The sequence below is a fragment of the Cyprinus carpio genome, chromosome A3 (assembly GCF_018340385.1).
Source record: "Cyprinus carpio isolate SPL01 chromosome A3, ASM1834038v1, whole genome shotgun sequence".
NCBI classification, from domain to species: domain Eukaryota; kingdom Metazoa; phylum Chordata; class Actinopteri; order Cypriniformes; family Cyprinidae; genus Cyprinus; species Cyprinus carpio.
This window is the reverse complement of record NC_056574.1, coordinates 18,458,777-18,476,085: the sequence shown is the minus strand read 5'-3', so window position 1 is coordinate 18,476,085 and position 17,309 is coordinate 18,458,777. Positions and strand designations below refer to the sequence as shown.

The window sequence follows — 17,309 nt, the reverse complement described above, 5'->3', positions numbered from 1 at the left end:
GCTCGCATGAAGGATCACATTGTTTCTCTGCACCGATTCACGCCTGACGGAATTGATATCAATTTGAGACGGCGCGGGGTGTGATATTTCTCTGATTCGGCTTCAGGATGATGAAGTTTAGGTTCAGACGGCAGGGGGAAACGACCCTCATCGAGAGAAAATCAAGCAGGATCTGTTTGCATTCAGTAAGGTATGTGGGATGTGTACTGTAGCGTTGGGTCTCCTCTCTATCTGTGTCTCTCTCGAGCATGCATGCGGTTTCGGGTTGCATTGAAATCGATTAAAAGAACATTGAATTCAAGCAAATGTATTCACAAATGATTTGTTGTGAACGTGTTCTGTTTCAGCCATTTCCTCTTTATTAACATGCCATTGCTAATATGGCACTGTTTTACAACTATCATGGCCAGATATGACAATATAAGCGCATGAAAGTTGTTTGAAACCGTTATTGCTTTATATATAGCAAGGGTTAGTGCACAGTTGCACTTTTATAGCTTCAAGAGAATGAGAAATTTGTGTTTGCGTGTAATATTCATCTTCATCAATGGAGCTCATTAAATCAGATTGGGCGTGGTTGTCCATTGTGAGTGACCTCAAAGTTTTCTCGTCTTTGTAACTTCAACTGCAATCATTTTACTTTTTATTTAGCTCATCGAGTATTTTATTTAGTTAAAAATAAACGTTTGTTTGTTATTGAGCCTTGAATGTGTCCTGCAGCGGTGCTGGATTTGTACAGCTCTCTGTAATGAGGCTGCTCTTAAATCACAATGAACATGTTACTGCTCTCCTGCCAAAAACATAGAAAGAGTTTGAACGTAGGCTTTTTACTGATGGCCAAACTCTGGCACTGTTACAGCACAATCAAACATTTCTACTCCTTCTCTTCAGTGTAAATCAAAACAGGAGGACATGAGAGATATGTTGAGTGTATTATGCATGTTTTCACAGTAATAAAGTCCTCAATTTTGTTCATTTCTCAAATGCTGCTGATGACATTTATCCACAGATGGTTTAGGAAAAACAGAGCGGCGGTGTGAAATGAAGACGTGTGTGTGTGTGTGTCATGCTGATGAAACATCATGACAGTGTGTAATGTTACAGGAAGGTCCTGTTATTTATCATGTCACGCTTTGTCAACCAGTGAAAAGAGATCTGCATCACTCGGCCAACCTCAAGCCTGGTTTTGCTTAAATTGGTGTGTTGATTTAGGTTGAACTTTTATAAAATTGCCCAAAAACATATTTCTGCAAAGCACTTTTGATAGCCTTGAAGATGGATTTGACATTCTGTCAAGTCTACTAAATTTCCTTCCTTGTTATTTCTGGTTCTTTTTTTTGTGTAAAAACAAGGAAATCCCCTTGCTGACAAGACTGCACTAAATAAATCTTCTGCATTGTTATTGTAGCGTCAGGGCTCATTAAGAGCTCAATGAAGTATGAACTGGTTTCTTTTTTTTAAGCTCAGCAGAAAAAGAGGGATTTCAACCTACAATATGAACAACACAACATATTATAATAACTTAATAATTTATTACTTCTTCTCCTCTTCTTTTACTCACTCAGACAGTTGAACATGGATTCCCAAACCAGCCGAGTGCTTTGGCCTATGATCCCAAACTGCAGCTTATGGCCATTGGAACTAAATCAGGGGCCATCAAAATGTATCCTTTTGTGAGTGATTTATTCAAATGGAACAAAGGATGTAGTTTAATTGTTTTGTTAATATACACTGCTGTTCAGATGTTTGGGGTCATTAAAGCACAGTAAAGACTTTTACATTGGTACAAAAAAAGTTGATTTCAAATAATTGCTGTGCAGAATTCTCTATTCAGCAAAGAATCTTAAATGTATCAGAGTTTCCACAAAAATATGAAGCAGCACTACTGTTTTAACTGTTATAATAATAAGAAATGCTGTTTGAGCAGCAAATCAGTACATTAGAATGATTTCATGTGACCCTGAAGACTGGAGTTATGATGCTGAAAATGCAGCTTTGCATCACTGGAATACATTACACATTGATTGAAATAGAAAAGTTGTTTTAAATTGTAATACTATTATTTTGCAATGTCAGAGTTTTTACTGTGTTTTTGATCAAATAAATGCAGCCTTGCTGAGCAAAAGAGACTTCATTCAAAAACATTAAAAAAATCTTAATGACCCCAAACACTTGAACGAAGGTATATCTACAGATACAAGCTTGTACACACCTTATCAGTTGTTTATCTTCCCCATTCAAATGATAAATTAAACATTAAAAAATAACAAAAATAAAAGAATGGGAATTAAGTTGATAAAAAATTTAGATTAAACAAAGTTAATTAAGATTCTTAAATGAAGATTTAGGAAATTATGTATTTATTTGTATAACAATTTTGTAAGTACTAGCCACTGTTTGTGTAGATTACAGTGATTCTCTCAATTGGCTCCGAGAGCTGCTGTCATAATACATAATAATAACTATTCAGTAAAAGGAGTTTTAAAAGATATTCATATATAGGTGCAATTTGTTCTTATCTGTATAATTGTGTGTCTAAACTTTTGTGATAACCACTCGCATTTTACATTGACACCAGCTTCTTAAGCGTTATAATATTAAACTTTTTTCATCCTTCATAAAATGTTGAGAAAGATTTGGTCACATTTATTTAGATCAATGATACAATGCAGTGAGTGAATGTCCTAGTTTATGGTTCACTGATTCTGATGAATTACTCTCTGTTGTGTTGAAGACTTGAGTCATCTGCGTTTGTACACAATGTGACTCATTACATGTTGTGCTAGTCCTCTAAAACTTGGTACTTTGAAAATAAACTTTTCTAAATCGTTATAATTATAGTCGACACTATCCAGGCCTGAATGTTTGAGTCTGTAGTGGGTAGAAGGAATGTTTAGGAGGATACTATCAGAATAAACAGCTTTGATGAGCTGTTATTATCTAGTCCTCCTGGACTGGACAGGTCAGACAGACCAAGTATCATGGAATGCATCCAACATTCTTTCCCAGTCATGCTTGCTTTTTTTCTGCGATGGAAGCTGAGATACAGGCAGGGTCAGTGATACTATGGTGATTGTGATGCACAGTACAGGTCTTTGAGCTTTGGGAGGCTGGTAGTGTCAGGCACAGCCCAGCTGAGAGATGCTCAGTGTACAGCATTGACTCACTCAGTGGGGAGGGCGCTAGCTGTGGGACGTCCTGATCTGACAACTGCTACTCACCAGATCTGAGCGAATATCTGTCAGCAACTTAGAAGCTAATGCCTCGTCCATCAGACAAGAAGGCTCATGATGGAGAGAGGACAGGGACTGGTCGGTGTAAATAAAGGAACTGTTCTGAGGTTGAGTAATGAGAGGTTTGGCTTTGAAAGCATTTCCTCTGTTTGGGTGTTGAAGGGGGTGTGATGAGAGATCAAAGTTTGGTTTACCCAGTCTGACTCCATGTGTTTTTTTTTTTTTTTTTGAAACTGGAGTGTCTTTGAATAACATTTGGGAATATACAGGTCCTTCTCAAAAAATTAGCATATTGTGAAAAAGTTCATTATTTTCCATAATGTAATGATAAAAATTAAACTTTCATATATTTTAGATTCATTGCACACCAACTGAAATATTTCAGGTCTTTTATTGTTTTAATACTGATGATTTTGGCATACAGCTCATGAAAACCCAAAATTCCTATCTCAAAAAATTAGGATAAACCTAAAAAAGATATGACTTTGAGGTACCCAGATAAAGAGAAAATATATTTTTGCTTTCTTGATGGCACAGTAAGAGTAGCTTTATGGCTACAGTGGGTATAGAAAAGAATCTCCCTCTTTTAAAATAATCACATTTTGTTGCTTTGCTGCCTGAAATGAAGATGGACACAGTTTTTGTTTTATCCAGCTGTATTTACTCAGTGCAACTTAAAAAAATCCAAGTGAAAGATATAATACCAACATGTCAGGAAAAAAACAGAATCACTGAGTTGGAAAAAGGATCACCTCCTTGTGTCAGTATTTTGTTGAACCATCTTTTGCTTTAATTACAGCCTTTAGTCTGTTGGGATATGTCTTTACTAACTAGTGATTCTTTTCTATGCCCACTGTATATTAAACTAATAAATCATTTTGTATTGCCTGTATTGTGACGTACATCTGAGTATAACGGACAAGTTGCGCAATGTTTTTACATGCAGCCTGTGAAGAACACAAGTTATGCCCACCAACAAACATGTTAATTTGACATGTACTATTCTTACACTTTGTGTTCACCACAATTTAAAAACTGTTGCAATTAACATTCATGGAATCGGTGGGGGATGTGTACTGCATTGTGAAATTAAGGACTTTCCAGTGAAAATATGAAAATATGCTGAATTGTATGCGTGTTGATTCCATGTCAGCCTGATTATGTCTCTCTAGCTGTATTTCTGTCTTAAATGTATTAAGTGCAAGGGAGACCCAGTGATTCCAGACTCTTTTCCTATGGGTCATGCATAAACCTGTGCTGAATCAATAGCCAGATCCTGTTGGATGAAAAAACTAGCAAGATCTTTATGAACAACTTATAAATTGAACCCAGCATCCAGTCGTCCAGTCTTTTATCAGTTCCTGCTGAGTTATTTGATTAAGTTGTCAGTGCTTTCTTCATTAGTTAGAGAGAACTGCAATGCTGCTGTGATTTGATAAGCTCCATTTTATCTGGATTGGTTCCAGCTCCAGATGTGTGGTTTTCACATCAAAGGCTGGATCAAAGCCCCGGTCATCTCGATGTCAGACGCCAGAACTGCCCAGTCTGAAGTGCGTCTGATCAAGGGTGCTGTCATCGGAGTTTGTCCAGCTCATCCTGTGCAGTTTAATGTCCAGATAGATATTAGTAAGCCATTTGTAGGTTTTGGGGCAGAAATTCCTGATTAAGTTAGGGTAAGTACTAGGAGGAAAACTGTTGTGAAATTAAGTAGAAGTTTTATGCCATTACTGCTACAGACTTTTTAAACATAAACTTTAAAATCCAGCCATTGTTTTTATGAGCATATTTATCTCTCTTAATTTTTTTTTTATAAAACATTTGCTGACCTTTTCAAGGCTTGCATCTAAATGAGATGTTTACATTTGCCTTTTGTTTATTGGTCTCAGTTTGGTGAACACTGGATATAATAGGAGCCTGTCTGATTAAAATGTGTCTCCGCTGCCACCACAAATTGAGGCGCAGGGGTGGGGACTAAAGAGGAGGACAGACGTGGGGGTTTTAGCAAGGCGAAGTGGAAAGTAATGAGACTGCTGGGATAGAGGAGCTGTTGGAAGTGCCGGGTTCACTCCTAAAGAATGCATGTGGTTGTGCCATAAGTTCACCCTCTGCTGTAAGAGGACATTCTTCTGCACTTTTGTTGCCGGTCCTCATCTCAAAGACGTCTTTTGAAATGGTTTCCCGGGCCACCGCTGGAACAGGCTTGTAATCAGGGTGTGCTTCAGATTTTAGTAGTGACAGCTTTCATGATTGACAGTGTCTGGCATGCTGAGCCATGTAACTGTCACAAATGCTGCTTCTGTTGTCAGTTGTGGCTGTGCTGAAATGAGGTGCGGTCCCCAAAATGAATTTCGGTCATTATTATGGCATCCCCCTCATTTGCTTAGTGCACATTAGAGCTCATTATCCTAATCTAACAGGCGCCATTTATACTTTAATAGAGATTTAACAGAGATACATTATACAATACACAAATTTCCACAGTCTTTGGATTTGTATGAATCATGTGGATGGATGGCTTGTTTGTTTCAGTGTGAGAATGGCACATTTTTATGAAAGGCAATGAATTTGAATTTGCCAGCATGTTTATTTCTTCAAATAACAGCTGTAAAGTATTAAACGGTTAGTGTGCCAGAAGGGAATTATTAGTCATGAATTTTGTGAAATCTAATTTACAAGAGGAGGAGCAGCACATCTACATCCCAATGTTAACTGACCCTTTGCAAAGACCCGCCCCCTTAGTTACTGTTGCTACGTCTGACAAGCCATGGCGCACTCATGCCACACATCATGTTCTCACAAAGTGAAAAATACTTTGTGGAGGAAAGAGGAAACTGACAATGCGCTGACAGACAAGACATAGCCAGTTACTTTTGGTATGAAACAAAGTCTCAGCTTTCAAATTTTCGTAAAAAAAAGAAAAAAAAGAAAATCAAACAATATATACCAATAAATACTGTTTTGTGGCTCTTTAATGTGTTGTGCCGGGTCGCTGGTGCGCCTCGGTTCAAGTGGCACATGAACTGATCATCTCTTCCTCTTTACTAATTATTATAGCACGAAATAAACATGAATGAACATCAGGGGCTTGTTCTTCGTACGTCGCTTATTACATCTGAGATGAAACGTCACATCCAAGAAGATACCATCGCGCTAATCAGGATCTGGCTAATTCGGTTCGTTAAATGCACTGTTGTTGATGATTAGTATGACTGGATTGAGTTATCTGAGATAATTGCGTGTTCATGGGTTGGTTTAAAAGGGGTTTTGTATCGATACTCGTAACCACGATCAGCAATGCAGCAAATGGCTGGCGGCAAGACGGCAACCTAATGACATCATATAATTAAAAAAGACACCTGATGAAAAACTTGGACTTTTATAAGGAAACAGCCAAGCGAACAAAACTAAATGTTATAATAGATAAATGTAATGTGCACTGTTTTTATTTTATTTTAATTTACATGATTTATATTCACGATTTCTAATATTTGTACAGGCTTTACATTTTTATTTTAATGTAGTAATTAGCAATTCATTTTATATTTGAACAGATATGTTACTTGACAGGATTAATTAAAGTTTCTTAAGGGTCAAGATCATGTTATCTGCATCTCCTGTGCTCCATCAAGCCACGCCCATAGCTGTCATCACTCAAATTAATGCACAACTCTACATTATCTGTATAGCATGTGTGTTAGACTCTCATACAATTATGAAGTAATTATTTTATGACGAATAAATCTTTCAGTGAGTAAAACTGGCTGTGTTAAAGACTACACAACGTTATTATATTATCTTAAGTAGCGGTGGTAGCGGACAGATTTTATGTATCAATTCTGCTTAAAAAGATGCAATCTAATCCTGTTTACATGAAATAAGCTGCTCCCGAGCAGGTTTAAGCTTATGGACCTGCTGCTATGACAGCAACTCCGGGATGAGCTTCGAAGAACCAAACTATCCAAGATCATGCCAAATCATCAACAATCAAATCCGGCTAACTGTGTTAGCGAAGTACGAAGAATGGGACCCAGAAGAGATTTGGTTTTAACTGCAGAAAGAGATCAATACGCACCACTTTCAAGTTCAAGTCCACTGACGTTAGGTCAGATCACCTGTCAATCAAATTCTCATCAAAGGGTGAATTATTCCACCATCCTTTATTTTGTCAACAATTTCCTCTTATAAACTATAGACCTGTTTATCAACACCGTCTTTTGCAATGTAAACTACTATTTGATAACTGCTCACCCTTACCCTATGCAACTGCTTAGGTGCACCAAGTGAATAATGTAAACTATTAATACTGCATGCATGCCAAATAAATACAAGCTGCTTTCACGACTAGAACCAAAACAACACTAGTGGGAGAACTAACTGACTAATCGGCACAACCCTTACTGGGTTTTCCTTCTCCTAATTATATACATTTATTTGTATTTGGTATTAATCATCTGCCGAGAATATTACTAAATGTACTCGTTCTTTCACACGCATTAATGTCTGAAGTTGCTCTCCCGTGTTAATTATGCCACTAATGTGCTGTGACTTTTAAAGGAGAGTTATTCTCCGTTATTATTATCATGGAGGTAAAAAAAAAATAAAAAATGAGTAGAACCAGTCACACACACAACACTCGGATCAGCACTTCAATGATATATTTCTTTGTAGATCTTCAAAATGTCAGTCATCTTTCCTATCATCAGTTGTCTTCTCAATCAAGCGATAAGTGGATCTGTATGCATGGAGTCTTATCCTAGAGCGCTAGCTATCTGTTTCCTCTCCCAGCGGCATTACTGCAGCTCTCTGATCTGAGCCAGGGAGTTAGCCTCTTTGCCACTGCAAACAATCAAACATTCGTCTGGTCTAGAGGCATAGCCTTATCACAACTTTTAGTTTGGCAGATTGCCTCATGAAAGACTGATGCTCTCACATTTCACATTCTCACATAGGGATGTCCTCTCTTCTGATTGAACACAGCTGAGGAAACACTCCAACACCTCTTCATAGGCTCATTCATAACTGCTCTATCTTTTGCTGGAGCCGTTTCTTCCTGATGGTTTTAGAAGGTGCTGCTGAGGGAAGCTTAAATGTCTTTTTGCATAGCTTTTCTCTCATGTGTCTCAACCTAAAGCCATTAGTATTCTATTGTGAGCCTCACGGACACACACAGGGAGCTCAAAATCCCTCCCCTTCCCCCCTGTAGTGTACTTCTGTGGCCGTTAAGCAATCTATAGACCTTTGGAAACTCGACTAGTGAAGAAGACTCATTGAATTCTGTTTTATGCTCATTGCTGCCAAACCTTTCTACTTAAAGGAACACTCCGACTTTTTGGGACTTTAGCTTATTCACAGTATCCCCCAGAGTTAGATAAGTCCAAACATACCTTTTTCATTTCTGTGCGTTCTGTAAGTGTTATTTGACGCACCCACCGCTAGCCTAGCTTAGCACAAAGACTGGATGTGAATGGATAATGCTAGCATAGTAATCCCAATAAGTGACAAAATAATGCAAACATTTTCCTATTTACATGTTGTGATCTGTATAGTCACAGCGTGTACAAATAACAAGGCTATATGAGACAGAGACCATTTTTAATCGTATAAATACTGGGAACTATATTCTCACTAGGCGTAGGAGCACAGCTTACGTTACTTGGGCGGAGTGGCTACTTGGGCGGAGTGATTAGCGCAGCACACGAGACGCTCTGTTGATGGTTCCGTAAACAAAACAAACGTGACTAACTAGCTAGACGTGACTCGTGATCATGGCTGACTTTGAGGAATTGTCAGACTCAGAGTAATTTTACTGTGTATCAAACCAAGATCCAGAACCATATAGTTTTGAGCCAGGATACACAGACGAGGAGTTACAAAGTGCTGTAGAACACTCATCTCATCCTGATTAATAATTATCACAGAAAATGTATAAATAATTATTACAGGAATTGATATATTTGAAATGCAATTTATTACAGCTGACCAAATATATTCAACAGCATATAATACAGTAATGTTAGATAATTTCATTACAATAGCCAAGAATATGGGGAAAGTAATAGCAAAAGGCAAATAGTTTTTGCACAATGAACCCACAGACAGTAACGTTAGCCTACTATTTCACAAACATTTTCTCAAAAAAGAAAACTGCCCATCCCCCTCCAATTCATTAGCAAGTTGAATGTATTAGTCCTGAGAGTTACATTTAGCGCCGCTCATTTGTTATTGAGCGACACAGTGTGTTCATGACAACACAATAATAACAATAAAGGGGATACACGGAGCCCCTATTCACGTAATAGTGTCACTACTAAGGTTATATTACATTAGCATGGCACTGTTACAGTATGGCTAATGTTAGTCATCTCAAAACATAACGGAACACTTACCGCAGCAACAGGTGATCCAATTTGTCCTGTCTTTATTATCGATGGGATGGCTGTATCCTTTAGCACACGTTGCATGGTCCGTGTGGCAACTTGCATTTTTTCAAAATAGTCGTCTACAGTAAAATGTTCAGAGCAAACAAAATACTTCGTGATGGTGTTTACAGGTGTGTTTGGAACTAAACCCAGAACAAGTAGCCATCGATTCATCAGGTCAGCGTTTTTGGTTGGAATTCTATGAAACATCATAGCATTACCTGGTCTCCCCTGTTTATTGTCGCAGCTCTTTACAATACAGCGAACACCCATGACTGTACACTATAAATGTACCATCTAGTAATTGCTGACTCTATTACTCCAACTCTGAGCGAACTCTCTGCTCCTCACCACGGCGCGTCTCGGGTGCTGCGCTAATCACTCCGCCCAAGTAGCCACTCCACTCCGCCCATAACGTAAGCTGTGCTCCTACGCCTAGTGAGAATATAGTTCCCAGTATTTTTACGATTAAAAATGGTCTCTGTCTCATATAGCCTTGTTATTTGTACACGCTGTGACTATAAAGATCACAACATGTAAATAGGAAAATGTTTGCATTATTTTGTCACTTATTGGGATTACTATGCTAGCATTATCCATTCACATCCAGTCTTTGTGCTAAGCTAGGCTAGCGGTGGGTGCGTCAAATAACACTTACAGAATGCACAGAAATGAAAAAGGTATGTATGGACTTATCTAACTCTGGGTGATACTGTGAATAAGCTAAAGTCCCAAAAAGTCGGAGTGTTCCTTTAAAGGGCCTCCACTTATTTGTGAATTGTGGCAAGTTACTGGACGGGAAAGGTTTTGCTTGTGGCTTCTTTTATAAGGACCTTCGCCTGTTTTGGAAATAAGCAGAACAGGCGCAGGAATCTCCTTCCAGTCATCTAATCAGTTTTGTCATGAACTGAAAATGACCATGCACTATGGGTCACACAAAGTTCACGGTTCAGTCTTTGTTACTAAAACTGCAGTTTCTAGAAATGCTTACCAAGCCAAAGTTCAGCTGGAGCTGCTGTATGTCAAAAGTTTCAACATTTGCTTTTTTCTATTTTTTTTTTCTTCTTTTTAGAAGGAATCTCAAATCAAAATTTATGCATCTCAAACAGATGATACTTTTAACCAGTGTTCCATGAAATTATCAAGTGTCTTTGAAACATTTTGCGTTTTATATCTCAAAAATGGTGGATACTACATTTTAGTGTAAACCGTCTGGCTCTCGTCCCACATTCAGTGACTCATTCAACAGGCATCAGTTGAAATTGGTTTTGTTTTTTTTTCTTTAGAGAAAACCCCCATAATTACTTAGGTTTGTCCATTCAATATAGGACAACGTATGTTTACTGCATTAGACTTTGGACACAATGTGTGCTGTTTGTCACTATTCAGACCGTGAAATTGCATTATCCTTTGCTAACTTGTTGTTAGCGCTTGAGTGAGTAATTGCTGAGCATTGTGGGGAGTATGTAGAGAGGAGATGGCCAGTGTAGGCCCTCCGAGAGTGTGTTTGGCTTATGTTGTGAGAGCAATCTGGGGCCCTGGAAGGGAGTTCTGATTGTAACATGAATTTGACATGTTAAAACTCTTTTGTGGTAATGGAGAGGGTGGAGAGTAGCTATCGTGTGGTTAAATATTTATATTATTTGGATCATGATGAATGAAGTAATTTATTTCAGAGGTGTGGTTTCCCTTGTGAAAAAGTGTGCTTAATTGCATTGAATGTGCACTTGTAGTGTACAAAAAGTATTACATTGTACTTGCAGATAAGATAATGTGAATGTAATAATATTAATGAAATTAAAGGCCACTTAAGTGTACTTAAAAAGAGTGTACTTTCATGACCATGTTTTTTTTTCTTTAACACACTTAAGTACATTTTTAAAAATTGTGCTTTGTTGGAATGTAACAGTTCACTCAACTCACGTTGCCTTAGCAGAAATGACATTAAAGCATATTTTAGTTCACCATTAATGCTTGTCAGTACATTTGGCACACTTAAAGCATATTTCAAACATGGTAGAACTGTGAAATTACATATAAAATGTGCTTAAATCCTACATGGGTCAAAAATGGCAGCTAATTTGTATTTCATATCAGTTTAAACTGTAATACTTTTTAATTTCAATTAATATTCAATTAAGTATGTGAGAAAAGATCAGTTTGTGCTTTTTAAGTTCTTTTAAGTTGTACTTTTTTGTTCAAGGAAGCTAGTTTACTTAATTTTCACAAGGGTTATGCAAAAATACATTTGTCAAATAAATTTGAACCCTTATGTTACTCTAAACTCCTTGACATTATGTTGTAGAACTCAAAAGGAGATGTTTTGAAAAAAAAAAAACTCCTCTTTTTTTTTTTTCTTTTTCTCTGTACAATGAATGTTTATCTCTTAACTGAACATCTGCTCTGGTATATCGGACATCCAGATTAGCAATTTAAAAGGACATTTTTCGGTTTGTGTTGACTAGGATCTCTTTCTGTTTGCATTACTGTAAACTCTGTCGTCTTTGGCAGTAATATTGAAAATCTGGGTCAAATAAATTTGCATGGCTGAATCTTCTAGCCACTTAATAGTATGTTAGACTTTCATGGATTACTGAAATGTTTTTTTTAAATGTTTTTGAGCTGATTTGGATGCCTTCACTAGCTTGTTCTTTGTGTCTTGAGAATATCAGGTTCTGTTTTGAGTGTCTGCTTGTTACTTCCAGTGGAAACACTAGTATTCATGTGAGGCATGTAGCTGAAGGAAATGAATTCTGAACGCAGAATTCAGAGCATTTCTGAAAGACGCTATGAGTGAGGATGTGAAGGTCTCTTAAATTAGATTGTGTAACACATAAAAGCCTGCAGGACGAGGACAGAATTTCCTGTCAAATGAGTCGCAATGTATTTAAAAAAAAATTTCACCACAAACAGGAAATCACTTACTTTCATGTCAACAAACCAAAACAATTCTGTGCCCTGCTCAGAGTGCAGCCTAGAGACCTGCATACCCACGGGACCCGACGCATCAGAGTGTGGTGCGGGACAAGACTTGACGGGCGAGTGTTGGTGCGGACTGGTAGACACCCGTGTACGGGAGAATAAAATGATTTGTGGGACTCCCGCAAAATAGAAATATGCAAACATAAAATATCTAATAACCGCATTGCAGCATTGAGCAATGTAGCCAATCACAGATAAAAATCTAAAAAAAATCTGTCCCGTGCAGGTCTCTAGTGCAGCCATCTCGTGGTTTGAAATTTTTCCACACCATTAGCAATGCACTGAGTTGGACGGTTGGCTTAAGTAGAGTTTAATTCTTGGTATATTGACTGTAGAGGGAGAAAAATGACAGGGCCTCTCTGTTCATGTTAATGACCTGTGGAGTAATCAGAGCTGAGTGTGAGAGAATTTTACAGATGTTTCTGCTTCTCTGTTTAATTCCCACACTCAACACAGAGGCCCTGCACTCCCAGCATGCTTCACACACCTTTTTGTGCTCTATGTTTGGACCCTTCTTTGGTGATAGTATTGGTACTAATTTTTTTCCCCCTTTTTTTTGTAACCATTTTCTCCCTTTTGATCATATCCACCACTTCTTTTTCTGTCTTCCCATTTTCTCTGCCTATTGTGCAGGAGCATGATGTAATCCTTGAGAATGGAGTGGAGCTGATCAAAGGGACACATCTTGCTTCACTGTCATTCTGTGGAATTTCTCAAATGCAGCTCAATTCATATAGTGTATTGCTTCATCCTTTTGAGGTAGTTTTCATTATTCTGTGTTGTTGTTGTCGTCGTTGTTGTTGTTGTTGTTTAGTTCTTCTTTAGCTTAAGTGGTATTACATACATTAAGTGGTGCAACACCAAGGTCATGGGTTTGATTCCCAGGGAATACAAGAACTGATAAAAGCATCTGCCAAATGCGTTAATAGAAACGACAGAAAATATTATTATTTTTTTCTTCTCCTTGATGATGAGAATGAAAGTCCTATGAAAAGCAGGCTTTGTTCCTTGAATGCATTTACATGTACAAAATCATTCACTAACATGACCTTTCATGTTGTCGGGTTATTAAGCATAATTGGTATAAGATGTCATATTTTTCCCAGCTTTTGAAAATTTCATTGTGTAGTGTTTTTTTTGGTGCATATGAGCCCCGTCTGTAAATAACAGTATGCCTATTCCTGTGTGACATAATAGAGATGCTGCCATGGCAGCCAAGGGAACTTCAGAATGGAGCAGATCGTCTGGGGTGCCGTTTTAAGAGCCTGGATGTGTAAGACATCATGGGCTTGATTAGGCAGCAGCTGAAGTGGCTCGTAGTGCTGTGTGTGAGGTGGCAGGGTGACGTGAGGCAGTGCCACACAGTCTGAGCTTTTGTTCTGGACTCAGTCGAGCTGATGGTGGGTCCTGTGCTCCCCTCGCACCATGACTGCATCTCTTCTCATTAGTCTGAATCAGATGTACGTACCCTGCCTCACGAGCAAGTTTGCAGAGAGAAGTGGCCTGTGTTCAGAATCATGATATCCAGTCCGCGTGAATCCTTTTGTGTCCATATAACAAAAATGAGTGCATTAAAGTGTTGGTTTATTATTAAATATTACAGTGAAATAAAAATATAATAAAAAAAAGATGCTTAAAACTTGTGGCTGTTTGAAAATGTAATGCTACTGTTACTGTATTCAACATACTTACATTTTTTGTGTGTTCACCAGTGGGGTTGGTCATCTTGGTAAATGCATGCTTTGCGTGTTACAGACTGCTTAAATAGTATGCAGTATGCATAGCATGCCATTCCAGACACACTTGTGCTTTTTTTTTTTTTTTTTTTTTTACTTGTTTACTTTTTAAAGATTTTACTTTACTTTTTATCTTTAATTTTTTCACCAAGGCCTGCTGAATTGAGGTATTCTGAGGATGTTTCTTCCTGCAGAGTTTGGATTGTTTTTATGTGAATCAGAGTTGACCTAGATATCCACTCTTTTGTTATGAGTGGACCGCTGTGTAGTTTCATAATGAAAAGCAGACTACAATAGCTTTCCAGAAACCATTTGAGCAACAGTCTCTTCAAGAAAAGCACAATAGACTTTGCCAACTGCTGTTGATGTCAAACTGAAAGAGAGAAGTGGGAGTTTTCTCCTCATTCTGGAGACATTTATAATCAGATTGAGTGTGGGCCAGTCATTTTGATTTTATTTTGGCTCCGTTCTTAGTGTTTAGTTCAGTGGGCTGTTTAATGAGCATTATATGACTGTAATTAATTCCCTCAGAGAATCCTCTGTTTCATGAGTTTGTCATTACTCAGTGTTGCTTCTTGAATTTTTCACCATGTTCACATTTAGCTTTGATTGGCTTGATTTCCCTCGACTTGATTGCCCAAGAATGAAAGTATGGGCCTGCAAGATACTGTGATCCATCGGAGCGAAGATGTGGCAAAAGTGTCTTAAGTAGGGCTGCAACTAATCGATAAAATCAGTAATGAAAATAATCAATTACATTTTTGATTAGTCAAATGTTACACACATTACCGTTTTGCAAAAACCTTGTCATAACAGCATTTAAGTGATTCGACACCTGTGTTGCCATTAACTTTGAAAACTCTAAAGAGAGCACACGCATGTCCCTTAAAACAGAAAAAGAGACTTTAAGACAGTATACATTGTTCAATTAAATTTACTTCACTACTTCACATTACTTTTACAGTAGAGTCATTACTTTGTTATAACATTTTAGATTTTAAACCGTATTTATCCACTGTGTATAGCAAGCATTTATGAAGACATTGGAAGAGCGTAAGAATGAATACTTGATCAACTGAAAAAAATAATCAACTCAATAATCAGTTATCAAAGCCTAGTCTGAAGCTTTTTCCCTTGAGGTAGTATGTTTCCAAATCCGATGGGAACACTTGGAATGCAACACTTTAAAATATTCCTTGACTTGGCATTAAGATACGGTGCTCCTGGGGTGGAGATGACTGGACTTCATAAAGACACTGCTGCCGTCACTCAGATACACTTTCTCTATGGACAGGTAAGACTATGTTTCAACCATTGTAGCTTATTAGGTGTTGGTGTGTGTGTTATTGTTGTAAGAGGTCTTTTATTTTGAAAGTTACCATTTGAACAGTTGTGTCTTTAAACCATATGAGTTTTTTTCTGTTTATAGGGGAGGATGCTTTCTTTGTTGGATGATAACACCATTCACCTATGGGAGATTGTGCAGAGAGAAAACCGCTCACATTTAGTGGAGCTTCACAGCTTCAACCTGCCTGGCAGGCCAGGAATCGAGAGCACCAGGTAAGGTTTTGTTCCTTATTCTGGTTGCATTTCCCCAAGTTTGCTTAGTGATGCCCTTTTACCGTCTTTTCCAAACCATGACCTTTATGTTGCTTCCTTCTCCTCCATAGTGCGACACGTGTGACCGTCATGCTGTTGAAGCTGAGCTGTGATCATCTTGCTTTGGGCACAGAAGGTGGCGGGGTGCACTTCCTAGAACTGCCCACCCTCACCTTGCTGAACAAGTCGCTGTTCCAGGATGAGATCATGCAGAGGTGAGAGGTGCCCTTTAATCCTGTGATGGCATAGCTGAATTTTCATCATCATTTCTCCAGTCTTCAGTGTCACATGTCCTTCAGAAATCATTCTTATATGCTGATTTGTCGCTCGAGAAACATTTCTCATCATTATCTGGAAACCGTTGTGCTGCTTGATATTCTCGTGGAAACTGTGATACGCTTTTTCATGATTCTTTGAACAGAAAGTTCAAAAGAACAGAATTTATTTTGAAATATTGCAGAGTAAAAGTATTGTCTAGTATAATGCTTAACCGGTCTACAACAACTCTGAAAAGGATTATCTGAATATCTCAGGGCAAGTGAGGATTTATTTTCTTTTTTATAAAATAAAAATGGCCTAGCAGACAGATTCCACAGCACTTACCTCATCAAAAAAGAATTTAGGGACTCTCACCCCATCTGTGCATGAGGTTAATGAAGCTGCAGCTCTTGTTTATTTTCTTTCCGTCCTTTGGCCTTGTCTGAGCTGCTTTTGTCACACTTCTCCCATACACTTTGAACTAGGAACAAATCTAACATCCTGATTCACTCCAGGCTCTTTGCCCCTTTTTGCCCCCAGCTGTGTCTGTCTGTTACTCTGTCAGTAGGATATATGCAGCTTGAGCTTTAACTGTCCCACTGCCAAGGCACTAACTTCACACCACCACAGCCAGACATTTGGACTTCCAAAAAGGCCTTGATCCCTGTGATCTGATGAGATCTTTAAGCCGTCACTGTCCATTTGTCATTCCACGAATATTTATAAATATTTAATACACCTTTTGTTAAAAAGAAACCTGTTTTTCTTAATGGTTGTAATTATGTCTGCTACAAGGCAGGAAATCACACTAACTATTCATCTTACTCTTTAAAGACGTTATTTAACTCTGAGATAAATTACAGCTTTCCCAGTGTGCCCTTTTGCAGATATAGCCTGGGTGGCTAAATGTGGACTTCATCTGCTTCTGAGAGACCTTGAACTGCTCATTAACTGAGCACAATTTGGGGTAATGGGCATCCTATCTGAGCCACTGGTAATAAGTATGTGTCAGCCAGAAAACTACTGAACAAAATGCTTTTGTACCAAGTGCCAAATCTCTTGGGCCCCAGCCGAGGAGTCGT

At 38.2% G+C, this 17,309-nt stretch overlaps 1 pseudogene; it reads left to right on the top strand.

Moving 5' to 3' along the window:
* LOC122138728 overlaps positions 1 to 17,309 on the top strand; it is a 34,863-nt pseudogene continuing 17,554 nt past the window's right edge.